General features: G+C 39.1%; 1 pseudogene; it reads left to right on the top strand.

Annotated features, from left to right (window-relative positions):
* The first annotated feature begins 7,005 nt into the window (after positions 1–7,005).
* On the top strand, positions 7,006–15,091 carry LOC142550315 (uncharacterized; annotated as a pseudogene).
* The last annotated feature ends 444 nt before the right edge of the window (positions 15,092–15,535 follow it).

Below are 15,535 nucleotides of genomic sequence, written 5' to 3'. Positions count from 1 at the left end.
CATCATCTCCCATATAGAGCTTCAAACGGTGCCATACCGATACTCGTCTGAAAGCTATTATTATAAGAAAATTCGACCAATGGTAAGGCATCTTGCCATCCCATTCTGAAGTCCATCACAATCGCACGCAACATATCCTCTAGAGTCTAAATCGTACGCTCGGTCTGGCCATCAGTTTGAGGATTATAAGCAGTACTCATAGCCAAACGCGTACCCATCGCCTCCTGAAAACTACCCCAGAATTTAGAAGCAAATCTGGGATCACGATCAGATACAATCGAGACTGGCACACCATGCAGTCTCACAACATTCTCAATGTATAAACGGGCCATTCTCTTATAAGGATAAGTCCGTTCATACGGAATAAAATGCGCAGATTTGGAAAGCCGATCAATAATCACCCAAATAGCATCACAGCCTTTGGGCGAACGAGGTAAATGAGTCACAAAATCTATAGCGATATGTTCCCAATTCCATTTCGGGATTTCAAGACTATGGAGCAATCCTCCAGGTTTCATTCTCTCGGCTTTCACTTGCTGGCAGACCAGACATTTAGAAATAAACTCAGCAATGTCCTTCTTCATACGTTTCCACCAGAATTGAGGTCTCAATGTCAAATACATCTTTCGACCTCCAGGGTGAATACTGTATTTGCTACAATATGCTTCTCGAAGAAGGGCAGCTTTCAACTCAGAGTCATCAGGAACTACCAGCCGACCATTAAGTTGTAAAGAACCATCAGACGAAATCTGAAATCCAGACTGATGTCCTGCAGATACAAGCTCTTTCGACTTTTGGATCTGAGCATCACTTCGTTGGGCCTTTCGTATCTTTGATATCAAGTTCGGCTCAATTTGCAATGCTGAGACAGTGACAGAATTCCAATTCGAGTGAAAAGTCAAACCAGAAGTACAAATATCCTCGTGTACTTTGGTGACATTGACAGAAGCTAACACAGAATCATGAACTTTGCGGCTCAGGGCATCCGCAGTAACATTCACCGATCCAGGGTGATATTGAATCTCACAATCAAAATCCTTCAGGAGATCCATCCACCTGCGTTGCCTCATATTCAAATCAGATTGAGAAAAGAGATATTTCAGACTTTTATGGTCCGAATAAATAACAAACTTTTCTCCGTACAAGTAATGGCGCCAAATCTTCAAAGCAAACACAATGGCAGCCAATTCGAGATCATGAACAGGATAACGTGTTTCATGAGATTTCAATTGACGAGATGCATAAGCAACCACTTTGCCATGTTGCATCAGAACACAGCCCAAACCTATGAAGCTACGGATCTCAGGAACATTCGTAGGTCTTGGCCAATTCAACACAGCTTCGACCTTCGAAGGATCAACAGATATACCATGTTTCGAAATGACGTGGCCTAAAAATACCACTTTGTCCATCCAGAATTCACATTTGGACAATTTAGTATATAAATAACTAGTACGAAGAATTTGAAGTACCAGTCTCAGATGTTCAGCATGCTCCTTTTTCGATTTCGAATACACAAGAATATCATCAATAAAGACGATAACGAATCGGTCAAGATAATCTCGGAAGACACGATTCATTAAGTCCATAAAAATAGCAGGAGCATTCGTAAGACCAAAAGGCATAACCAAGAATTCATAGTGGCCATACCTCGTACGAAAAGTAGTTTTGGGCACATCTTCGTCTCGAACTCGTACTTGATGATACCCAGAACGAAGATCAATCTTCGAGTATACAGAAGTACCTTGAAGCTGATCAAAAAAATCATTAATACGAGGAAGTGGGTACTTGTTCTTCACAGTAGCCCGATTCAGTTGCCTATAATCAATACACATTCGCATAGTACCATCTTTCTTTCGAACAAATAAAACTGGAGCTCCCCAAGGTGATACACTCGGTCGAATATATCCCTTATCGAGAAGATCCTGTAATTGTTATTTCAATTCTTTCAATTCCAGAGGTTCCATGCGATAGGGATCTTTAGAAATAGGCGCAGTCCCCGGCACATGATCAATACTAAACTCAACTTCTCGATGAGGAGGAAAATCAGGAATCTCATCGGGAAATACATCCGGGAATTCTTTCGCAACAGGAATCTCATATAAAGAAGGCTCCGTCTTCGAAATATCAATAGCGTAGATAAGATAACCCTCATCTCCGCTAGTCAACAATCGGGACATTTCCAAGGAAGATACCAATGAAATTTTGGCTTGGGAACCCTTGCCATAAAAATTCCACTTGGGTCCATCAATCGGTCGAAATCGAACCACTCCATGACAACAATCAACAGTAGCTCGATTTGTTGTCAAGATATCCATGCCAACAATACAATCAAAGTCGTGCATTGGGAGGACAATCAAATTCAGAAATACTACATTATCCTCATATATCAATACACAATTATGCCCAACTCTTTCAGACAAAATAATCTTCCCTGCTGGCGTGGCTATCGACAAAGTATCATACAACGGGGTACACTCAATATCGTGAGATGCAACAAATGCATGAGATATGAATGAATGAGATGCTCCTGTATCAAATAAAACACGTGCAGGATAATCGCAAAGCGTGCAAATACCTGCAATCACGCCTCCAGGAGCTTCTCTCGCCTGATCCTCAGTCATGGCATACACTCTCACTTGAGGAGGAACTTGGGCACTCTGACCACCCGGTCCTCGATATCGTGGGACACTCGACTGCTGAAAAGATGGAACAGGAACAGTAGGTCTCATCATAGTACTAGGGCCACCTCTAAATCCTGGCTGGGGTTGAGCAGAAGTCGTACCCCTGTTCGGACATACTCGAGAGAAATGGCCTTCCTGCCCACATTGATAACAAGTACCAAACATACCTCGACACTGCTCGATAGTATGTTTGCCTCCACAATGGCTACAATAGAGAGCAATCACAGGACTCCCTCTCTGTGATCCACTAGAGCTCGAAGAAGACGAAGAAGCAGAACCAGTCTTCTTGAACTTCTTACCTCTCGGCCTCAAAGTAGGCTGCTGAGCTGACACCGGAGGTGGAGGGGTATACTGTGGACCTCCCCGCCTAAGTCCAGCCTTGGCTCGTTCCACTGCCTCTGCGTAGCTGGTAGGCAATCCTGAAACAACATAAGTATATATAGCAGGATGCAATCCATTTACAAACCTGTTATATTTTGCCCTCGCATTCCCAGCTACGTGAGGTGCATACTTCAACAGAGTAGAAAATTTTGAAGCATACTCCGCAACAGACATCGTTCCCTGCTGCAGATTATTGAATTCATTCTCCTGAGCAGTATAATAAGAAGGAGGGGAATACTGCTCCAAAAACTGGGCCTTGAACACATCACAAGTGACTTCAATCCCGGCTTCTTTCAATCCAATCTCAGCGGCTTCCCACCAAGATTTAGCTCGGTCCTTCAACTGATAAAGAGCAAGTTTCAGTCTCCGAGCCTTGGAATACTCAACAATATTAAACAAATGCTCGATATCCTTCAACCAGGCTTCAGCTCTTTCAGCACTCTCAGTGCCAAAGAACCTCGGTGGTTTCAGATCCTGGAATCGAGCCATCACTACATCCATGGACAATCCTTCAAATTGTCCAACAATCCTCTCAGTACTGCTACTCGCAATCTCATTTGTGGGATCCATCTACAAATCAAAAGATGAATATCACAATTTCATAATCTCATCATCTCATATCGTCAATCTCATCAAATACTTACTCAATTCAAATCAAATAAGAGCAAGTAATACAAATAATTCAAACACATACGCACAATTCATTTGTGCCTATTACGTGTGCACAAGACTCAATCGAGCATTCCCAGCTATGCTCTGATACCATCTAGTGTGGGGCCCTTAGCTCCTAATCGTTATTACAATGCACTTTGATTAGGGTTAACTAATTGCAACGGAAAACGAGTTTAAAATTTATTTACAATGAGCCCAAAAATATCTCTTTTATAATTTGAATACTGAAAATATTATTTAATCTCAAATCATAAAACACGCCCACACGTAATCAAAGCCAATCACATACAAACAACGCATATCCTCGGGACATGCCCCGGTGTATAGATACATATACATATATACTGGGAACAAGACATAAACATAAAACCTCAGCCCAATCTGTGGCTCCCTCCAGAAGTACCCTCTCCGATCTCCTGATATCCTGGAGTACCTGCCATTGTCCACACACAAAGACAACAACAGCCCCCTTTGGAGGTGAGCAAAGCTCCGTATGGAACAACCAATCATATATACCACAGATATCTAACCAATGATATATGGTATGCAATGCATGTATGTCGTGGAGGTATCAGGTCAAATGCCCATCCACTGAGCACATGTCAGAATCAAACGAATCGCTATCAAATCAATGCTCGAGCTGGCACACCGGCCAATATGGGATACTCGTATGATAGCGTCGGCAAAGCGCCATCAAATCCCAAATCTCATATCCAATTATATGGGGCCACAATTGTCTATGCTTTACGGGTCATATAATACCGGCATAGCGATTGTGTTCACAAACCCCGGAATTCAATCCAATCATATAAAGGTATCCAAGGATCATAGCTCAACGTACATGTCATGTATCGATGTATGCATAAAATGATGTGTGTTAACAAAACATTTACTTTATACATCGATATCTCAATCTCAATGTCATGTATGCCACATCAATCAACAAATAAGGCCTATGGACACATAATCTCATTCCAATCAATCAAATCAATCCGACATATATCATATAATACAGATACCTGTCGTATGTTACCCGGTCACAACATACCTCAATTCTTCGTTTCCAGTTGATGTAGCCTGAAGATATTGATATTACACTTTATCTACATCAATTACATACTCATTTCAATCAATAACATATTCCAAAATCATTAATATGAGTTTCAAATATCATTTGAAACTTCAAAAATTCATATCAAAACATAATCATATCATAATTCAATCCCGACTTCGAATATGAGTTTCTTGTCGGTTATTCTATCACATATCATAAATTCAACTTCAAATACATGCTATTCCAGCACTTTGATATTTAGAGCTGCTGGAACTAGAAGAAAATTACCTCAGTCAGAAGCCCTCAACGCGACGATCACAAATATATAATTTGTTTCGCGTTTAGACAGCGTTTCGAAGTCGATTCGGACGAAGAAAATTGGAATTCTCTCGTGTCTCTCTCGAAACCGTTGAAAACAAATGAAGAAAACGTACAGCAAACTCGTACTTATCTTCCACCGCTTACCGCGCTCGGGCGGTAGAATTCTCGCGCCCGAGCGCGAGACATTCTGCCCCCGGCTTTCACTTGTACCGCGCTCGGGCGGTCACAAATTACCGCTCGGGCGCGGTGTGTTCTGCCCGAACACTCAAAATTTCTACCTTGGAGCTCGGGCGGTCATTTTCTACCGCCCGGGCGCCACTCGTTCTGTACAATTATTTATGTTTGTACTAAATTGACGTCCGACCTCTCCACTCGAGCTCTTACAACGTCAATTCATATTCAATATTCATTTCTCAATTTCATTGTCATAATATACATCAAATGTATAATCACATATCAAATTCATGAATTATCGATAATCATATAGGATTTACGATAATACGATACACGGTCCTTACAGGTTGAGTTGGAAGAGAGGAGGGGGATCGAGTTGTTTGGGAGGTGCCTTGGTCTCCTCCTTTGTTGCCCTCATTAAGAATCAGTTCCGGACCGGATACTGCCTTACTTTTCCTCTGGATGAGAGGAACATGATCCTCAGTCTTCTTGGGAGTCAACCCGAGTCACCTCCCTCTCCTGTTGATTTTCAGACCGGGCAGATTCATTCAGCCGGGCCACCTCCTCCTCGGCCATTTTCTTCTTCTCAGTAGCTGCTTTCCGGGCTGCCAGCTTTCTCTCCCTTGTTGCCTTTTCAGCCGCCCCTTTTGTATTTTTGAGTTATCTGTCAAAAACAAAGGAAAGAACAAAGCAGAGTTATTAAAAATCAAGTGTACAATAGAAGATAAAGAGAAATAAAGGGAAAGATAGGAGTTGATAGTTACCAGGTTGAGCTTCCTAGCCAGCTACTTCATTTATCACCCGGTCGATAAGGTCCTCTACCCGGGCACTCAACCCATAAGTAACCAAATTCTCCTCAGAAATGAGGGTAGAATAAGAGAACTTTTGACCATCTAGCAATTCTTGGCTTCGGATGTAAGGCTCCTCGAATTTGTAAGATTTAAGAAGAGAGGGTTGTGGGGGACGAGTAGGAAGGAAACCAGTCAAGCAGGGAAGAGAGGTCGGTTGGTGTTCTTGATTCAATTGAACTGTTATTGATACATCAATTGGACTGATTCAGTTTGATTGGTCAGTTGGTTTTTTCAGTTTGCTTCTCGATAGCTCCAGTTATAGCATGATAACTGATCAGTTTGAATTCTGATCAGTTCCAGTTTCTTGCGCACTTCGATAAAACATTAGAAACAAAATAACAAGTTTTGTTAACATCAAAATCAAGATTGCGAGCATGAAATGTTCCAACAGTAAGTTATTGATGAGATTACTGATTTGATATAATGATGATGTGTAATTGATATCTATTTGTGATATTCATACTATATTTTGTAAATGGATCCAACAAATGAAATTGCGAGTAGTAGTACTGAGAGGATGGTTGGACAATTCGAAGGAATGTCCATGGATTTGGTTATGGCTCAATTCCAGGATTTGAAACCACCGAGGTTCTTTGGCACTGAGAGTGCAGAAAGAGCAGAGGCATGGTTGAAGAATATCGAGCATTTGTTTAATATTGTTGAGTCCAAGCCTCGGAGAATGAAACTTGCCCTCTATCAGTTAAAGGACTAAGCAAAATCTTAATGGGAAGCCGCTGAGATTGGACTGAAAGAGGCCGGGGTTGAAGTCACATGGGATGTCTTCAAGGCCCAGTTTTTGGAGCAGTATTCTCCTCCTTCGTATTATACTGCACAAGAAAATGAATTCAATAGCCTGCAGCAGGGAACGATGACTGTTGCAGAATATGCTTCTAAATTTTCTATTTTGTTGAAATATGCGCCTCATGTAGTTGCAAACGCAAAAGAGAAATATAACAGGTTTGTGAATGAGTTACATCTTGCGATATATACTTACGAGCTACACAAAGCCAGTCGAAGCTAGATTAAGGCGAGGAGATCCTCAGTACGTTCCTCCACCTCAAGTGTCAGCTTAGCAGCCTACCTTGCGTCCGAAAGGTATAAAGTTTAAGAAGACTGGTTCTACTGCTTATTCATCTTCTTCTAGTTCCACTGGATCCCAGCGAGGGAGTCCCGTTATTGCTCCGTATTGTAGCCATTGTGGAGGCAAGCATACTATCGAGCAGTGTCGTGGTATGTTTGGTACTTGTTATCATTGTGAACAAGAATGTCATTTCTCGTGTATGTCCGAATAGGTGTATGCCTTCGTCCCAACCCCACCCAGGATTTCGAGATGGCCCTAGTACGATGAGACATGTTGTTCTTATTCCTTTTCTTCAGCAATCGAATGTTCCACGATATCGTGGACCTGGTGGTCAGACTGTCCAAGGCCCTCCTCAAGTGAAAGTATATGCCTTGACTGTAGATCAGGCTAAAGAAGCTCCTGGTGGTGTGATTGCAGGTATTTGCATGTTTTGCGATTATCCTGCACGTGTTTTATTTGATACAGGAGCATCTCACTCATTCACATTTCATGCATTTGTTGCATCCTATGATATTATGTGTACTCCATTGTATGATACGTTGTCGATAGCCACGCCAGCAGGAAAGATTATTTTGTCTGAACAAGTTGTGCATAACTGTGTATTGATCTATGAGGATAATGTGATATTTCTGAATCTGACTGTCCTTCCAATGCACGACTTTGATTGTATTGTTGGCATGGATAACCTGACAACCAATCGAGCTACTATTGATTGTTTTCATGGAGTGGTTCGATTTCGACTTTTTGATGGACCCAAGTGGAATTTTTATGGCAAGGGTTCCCAAGCTAAAATTCCTTTGTTATCCTCTCTGGAAATGTCCCGGCTTTTGTTTAGCGGGGATGAGGGTTATCTTATTTATGCTGTTGATATCTCTGAAAAGGTGCCCTCTTTATTTGATATTCATGTTGCGAAAAAGTTCCCCGATGTATTTCCCGATGAGATTCCTGATTTTCCTCTTCATCGAGAAGTTGAATTTAGTATTGATCTTGTGCCGAGGACTGCGCCTATTTCTAAAGCTCATTATCGTATGGCACCATTGAAATTGAAAGAACAATTACAAGATCTTCTCGATAAGGGATATATTCGACCAAGTGTATCTCCTTGGGGAGCTCCAGTTTTATTTGTTCGAAAGAAAGATGGTACTGTGCGAATGTGTATTGATTATAGGCAACTTAATCGGGTTACTGTGAAAAATAGGTATCCACTTCCTCATATTGATGACTTATTTGATCAGCTTTAGGATACTTTTGTATACTCGAAGATTTAATTGCGTTCTGGATATCATCAAGTACGAGTTAAAGAAGAAGATGTGCCTAAAACTGCTTTTCGTACCAGGTATGGCCGCTATGAGTTCTTGGTTATGTCTTTCGGTCTCACTAATTCTCCTGCTGTCTTTATGGATCTAATGAATTGTGTCTTTAGGGATTTTTTTGACCGATTCGTTATCGTCTTTATTGATGATATTCTTGTATATTCGAAATCAAAAAAGGAGCATGCTGAACATTTGATATTGATATTTCAAACTCTTCGTAATGGCCATTTATATGTTAAATTGTCCAAATGTGAATTTTGGATGGATGAAGTAGTATTTTTAGGCCACGTCATTTCGAGACATGGCATATCTGTTGATCCTGCTAAGGTTGAAGCTGTATTGAATTGGCCGAGACTTACGAATGTCCCTAAGATCCGTAGCTTCATGGGTTTAGCTGGTTATCATTGTCGTTTTATTGAAGGGTTTTCGAAAATAGCTAAACCTATTACTCAACTGACACAGAAGAATCCGAGATTCATTTGGTCAGAAGAATGTGAAGCTAGCTTTCTTGAATTGAAGACGAGATGGACCACAACACAAGTTCTTACTATTCCTTCAGGTACTGGAGGATTTGTAGTGTGTACACATGCATTTGGTAAAGGTTTAGACTGTGTTCTGATGCAACATGGCAAGGTGGTTGCTTATGCGTCTCGTCAATTAAAATCTCATGAAACTCGTTACCATGTTCATGATTTGGAATTGTCTGCCATTGTGTTTGCTCTGATGATTTGGCGCCATTATTTATATAGAGAAAATTTTGTTATCTATTCGGACAATAAGAGTCTGAAATATATCTTTTCTCAGTCTGATTTGAATATGAGGCAACGCAGATGAATGAATCTCCTGAAGGATTTTCATTGTGAGATTCAGTATCATCCTGGATCGGCGAACGTTACTGCGGATGTCCTTAGTCGTAAAGTTCATGACTCTGTTTTAGCCTCTGTTAATGTCGCCAAAATACACGATGATATATGTACTTCTGGCTGGACTTTTCACTCGATTTGGAATTCCGTCACCGTCTCAGCATTGCAAATTGAGCCTAACTTGATATCTAAAATACGAAAGGCCCAACGAAGCGATGCTCAGATTCAAAATTCTAAAGAACTGGTATCAGCAGGACATCCCTCTGGATTTCAGATTTCTTCTGATGGTTCTTTATGACTTAATGGTTGGCAGGTAGTCCCTGATAATTTTGATTTGAAATATGCCCTTCTTCGTGAAGCACATTGTAGCAAATACAGTATTCACCCCGGAGGCCGAAAAATGTATTTGACATTGAGACCTCAATTCTGGTGGAGACATATCAAGAAGAAAATTGCTGAATTTATTTCGAAATGCCTTGTGTGCCAGCAAGTGAAAATCAAGAGAATGAAACCGGGAGGATTACTCCATAGTCTTGAAATTCCCAAATGAAATTGGGAACATATTTCTATGGACTTTGTGACTCATTTATCTCGTTCGCCCAAGGGCTGTGATGCTTTTTGGGTTATTATCGATCGACTTTCAAAATCTGCACATTCCATTCCGTATGAGCAGACTTATCCTTATAAGAGAATGATCCGTTTATACACCGAGAATTTTGTGAGACTGCATGGTGTGCCAGTCTCGATTGTATCAAATCGTGATCTCAGATTTGCTTTCTAATTTTGGGGTAGTTTCCAAGAAGCTTTGGGTACGCGTTTGGTTATGAGTACTGCTTATCATCCTCAAACTAATGGCCAGACTGAGCGTACAATTCAAACGTTAGAAGATATGTTACGTGCTGTTGTGATGGATTTTACAATGGGATGACAAGATGCTTTACCATTAGTAGAATTTTCTTTTAATAATAGCTTTCAAACGAGTATTGGTATGGCACCTTTTGAAGCCTTATATGGGAGACGATGTAGATCACCGTTATTCTAGGATAAAATTGGTGAAAGACAAATGACTGGACCTGAAATGATATAGGAAATGAATAACAAGGTTCATGTGATTCGACAACGAATGAAAGTTGTTCAGGATCGTCAAACGAGTTATGCTAACAATCGAAGATGACCCTTAGAATTCCGAAAAAGTGATAAAGTGTTTTTGAAAATATATCCCTTCAGAGGCACTGTTCGCTTTGGCATGCGAGGAAATTATCTCCTCGATATGTTGGTCCATACGAGAGATCCTTGATCGAGTTGGAGATTTTGCTTATTGGTTGGCATTGCCACCAGCTTTATCTGTTATTTATGATGTGTTTCATATTTCTATGTTGAAAAAATATGAACCAGATCCATCACATGTGCTTAGGCCTGATGAGGTTGAACTCGATCCTTCTCTTTCCTACATTGAACAACCTGTTTGCATTATGGATCGGAAGGAAAAGATATTGTGTAATAAATCAATTTCATTAGTTCGAGTACAATGGACACGGCATGGTGTGGAAGAGTCGACGTGAGAATTGGAAAGCAAGATGCGAGAATCATATCCGCACTTGTTTGTTTCTATTTCATCTGTTCCATTATATTCAATGTATGATGATCCATTTACTGATTTTAGTTTTGATATGTATATAAATGGTAATGTATTGTATGAAGGTTCTGTATATGTGAATGTGAGACCCCGATAATAAATAAAAATAAAATAAAATAAATAGTCCAATAAATTTTAAAATAGTCATATAAACTTTTGATAGCAAATATGTAAATAAATTGAAAAATATTCGATTTCTTTTGATGACAACTTTGTAAATAATTTGAAAAATAATTGATTTAAATTTAAGGGCAAAATGATAATTAGTGACGGAAAGATTAGAAATGTCTACTACTGTCTACGTGTCAACACAATTGCAAAGATTAGTGGACTTTCAGGAGATTCACGTGGAGGTGAATTAGTAATATAATAATAATTATTATAATAAAGGAAGGAAACATAATCAAGAGAGAACGAGAAGAAGAATTAAGGAAAAGAGAGAGAAATTCAAGTTCTATCCCTCAAAACTATGTTGAAACGTTGTCCAAACTCAAAAAAAAAATAATATATTCGAAATCCTCGTGTTGAGAGCGTCCTTTTGAGATAATTTTCTCTTAGATTCGGCACCTTTATTTATTGAATTGGTAGAATAGCATGTATTTGAATTTGATTTCAATATATGCGATAGAATATCCGACGAGAAATTAACTTTCACAGGTGGAATTGAATTATATCAAGCTTTCAATTTTATATGAATTTTTGAGGTTTCAAAACAATTCTGAAACTTTAAATTTTGATTTGAAATGAATAGATAAATATTATTGATGGTATAATAATGAATTATTAGGATTTATTATATGATATAATTCTCCTAATAATTTAAATGTTAAACTGAATAGTGTAGAATGAATTAATACATTCAAATACGCTAATAGAATTGCAATTGAATGAATTCATTGATTGAAATGAATATTTTGACTATGTAGATTGAGTTTTGGTATTAAAATCGTAATTGTGGATCACGCTATATTGACTGGAGACGAAGAATTGAGGTATGTTGCGACAAAGTAACATACGAAAGATATCTGTATCATATGATATATGTTTGATTTATTTGATTGAGAATATGTGTTATACCTTATTTGTTGAGTTGATATGGCATACATGGCATACACGTTGAGCTATGATCTTTGGATACCTATATATGATTGGATTTGATTCTCGGGTTGTGAGCACGATGCTATGTTTGGCATTATGTGGCCCTTAAAGCATAGTCATTGTGACCCCTATGATTGATTGAGATTTGGGATTTGATGGCGCTTTGCCAAAGCTATCATACGATCATCTCTTATATTTGATTGAGGCCAGTGTGCCAGCTCGAGCATTGATTTGATAGCGATTCGATTGGTTCTGATATATGCTCAGTGGATGTGCATTTGACCTGATATCTCCACGACATACATCCATTGTATATCATATATCATTGTGTAGATATCTGTTGTATATATTATGGTTGTTCCATACAGAGCTTTTGTTTACCCTCAAAGGGGGCTGTTATTGTCTTTGTATGTGGAAAATGGTAGGTACTACAGGTTATCAAGAGACCGGTGAGAGTACTTCTGGAGGGAGTTAGTTGAGTTGAGGTTTAGTAGTTTATCCTAGTGTATATATATATATATTTATATACCGGGGCATGTCCCGAGGATATGAGTTTGTTTTTATGTAGTTGATTTGAATTATGTGTGGGCATGTTTTCTCATGTGATATGTTTATATACTATTTTTAGTATTATAATTATAGTAGACACATTTCGGGCTCATTTTAAAGAAAATTTTTACTCGTTCTCCGATGTAATTAATTAATTTTAATCAAATTATATTATAATAACGATTAAGAGTTAAATGACACACAAAGACGCTCTGCACGATCTCCTTAATAACACAAGCTCTAGTCAAGAAAATCCTTGAACAGGAGCCTGAAATGCTCCCCTTCCACGCCCAGGGGCGGAGGTACAACCAAGTGTATCCGGGTTTTAGTCCGGATGGTCCAAATTTTTTTAAAAAATTTTATACTTAAATTTTTGTATAATTTTGGATAAATTTGATATTAACTCGAGTAGATCAATTTAAAATATTAAAGGGTGTTAGAGTTTAAAATTTTAATCCAGAACACCCTGGCTCGGCCACTGTCCACGCCTCCCCGCTTTCCTCTCAGCTTTCCACTCACAATACCCCACATATTGCTCATTCCACCAAGGTTTGGGACCCCTTACGATTTCCTCGCTCCTCGCCCACTCTAACTTCCACCGCTCCGATCTCGCCACCGACGTCTATTTGATATGCCATGGTGAGTGCCACATGAGCTTGAGGCCCGATTTACTCGCCGGAAGATGCCCTGATGCGGCCCTTACCCCCAACGGGAGCTCTTGCCGTCTTTTTGAAATCTCAAGGAGTTAGGTTCAGTGCCGAATATACCTCGCCTCTGGATCGGGTGCGTGCCACAGCGCTATCCATTTTCCAGGTACAAATCTCTCTCTTATTGCTACTCCATGTGTTGATCCAAATGACATCTTTCTTTTCTTGGAAAAATCTTTAGCACTACTATCTTTATCGACTCGTTGAGCAGCTGAAATGACATTTGTTTCTTGTATGTTCAATGTGAATAGTATAACAAATGATTTGGAATTATTACCGAGGGAGTCTTCCATTGGGAATAACTCAGGCTTTCTCTTCCTTGTGACGAAAGGGATTGGGAATTTTTCTCTCATTTAAGAATAATCAAATTATTAACATAACTAATTCACATTTAGCACAGTGAGGCTTTATTGGGGAGGTGATTCACGTTCCCTACTGGTGTCTTACCTGTGTGTGGCTCTGATGTTACTCTTAAAAAGATGTCCTACTTTGTCTGAGTAAGTACTCAGAAATGATGATATGATTGAAATAGGGTATTATGTCTCTGAAAGCTAGCGTAAATCTTTCGCTGTAGAATCCATGCATTTTGAAACCAGGAACACACTTCCCTGGAATTTACTAAACACAACATCTTATCGAGGTAAATTAGACTGAAATGCCATGCAGTATCATCTTTTTTAAAATGTATTTGTTCCACTGGTGCTTCAGCTTGCTTTCTGAGCCACTCAAGTGTGAATAAGCTGATGATTATATCTATTTCTGGATCTGTAATGGTTCGGCATCTGTGAAATGTTATTCATGAGTCTAAAGATGTCAGACATTTTTCTATGAAGAACTGATGCAATATTTCTTGCAATGGTAGAGGACATTAAAGAATCTATTCTTCGTCCTTGTGCTTTTTCTTGATAGATTTTTTTGTGAAGCATGATAAGAATGGTTTATGTTGCCAACGATTTGTTCAAAAAGATATAAGAATCTCTGGGGATATAAACCTTGATATCTAATATTGTTTCTTATCGTGGAAAAGCTGGACCGCCTATTTACCAAGTGCCCGACAAGTGGGTGAAATAAATGCTTTTGGATTTTACAATAACGTTAACTTACCTGATGCTTAACGTGTAACAACCCATTGCTTCTTGTCTCTTGATTCAGGAGGTAATTAAATTTTTGTTAATGAAGCCCATGTGAGAATTATTAATTGGTGAACAAAAAATATATGCAGGAGTTACAATTCTCGGAGGAACAGATACAACCCTCGGATGGAGATGAGTCAAGGGCACTGTCAAAAGTCGGAAATTTTCACCCCTGAAATGGTGAGCTTAATGGAGAGAACTCAGCGTGATTTTTCAGCACCCTCAGGAGAATCGTTGAGACAGGTAGAATTCTGGATGGTTCAGTTCCTAAATGGTAGGATAATGTCATTTCCTGACTACAAATTTAGATCTGATTTCTCCCAACCAGATCACAATATCGACATCCACCATCCAGCACATTGGGAATCACTTCAGCACAGGCACCGTCAAGTGGGGTATGTCTAGTGATGGGGATGCTTGGGTTTAGTCCAGTAATGATGGATAAGATTTGCACAGATGACTGATCTTCCGTCAACATTCATGGAAACTGGGATTTGTTTCCAGCGGCATTAATCTTTAGTTGTAAGCCAGTTGTGCGTTGACTCCTCCTTTAATATATTCTTCCTTTGATTTATGGCAAATATATATATATATATATATATGATTTGTGGCATTACTTTGCAGCGTTGCTTTTAATATTCGTTTTTTTTTATTATCGAAGTATCAACTGAGATATGTGTGCGTGCTAAAAATTCAATCCAAGTGCAACAAGCATATGATTGTGACGAATGCGATCTTTTTTTTTTTTTTTGGAATATTCTTCAAGCGCAGCTCATGTAATTGGATCAATGGTTAATTATATTATTTTATGCCATATAATTTGATTGTTTTTAATAAATACAGTAAAAGATATAAAAATATAGATATTAATTGGAAGAAATAAATCAATTTATGTCCTTTCTGATAAATTGGTAGGCAACAATAGATTTTTTTTAAAAAAAATGGAAGAAAGAGTTGAGAAGCCCTTATGGGGGGGGTAATCGTGTCTTTTCATAATGTGATTTTTGTTTGTTGGGGT

This window comes from Primulina tabacum, chromosome 6, assembly GCF_025594145.1.
Source record: "Primulina tabacum isolate GXHZ01 chromosome 6, ASM2559414v2, whole genome shotgun sequence".
Classification (NCBI taxonomy): Eukaryota; Viridiplantae; Streptophyta; class Magnoliopsida; order Lamiales; family Gesneriaceae; genus Primulina; species Primulina tabacum.
The sequence above is the reverse complement of the archived record's forward strand: the minus strand, read 5'-3'. Positions and strand labels throughout refer to the sequence as shown.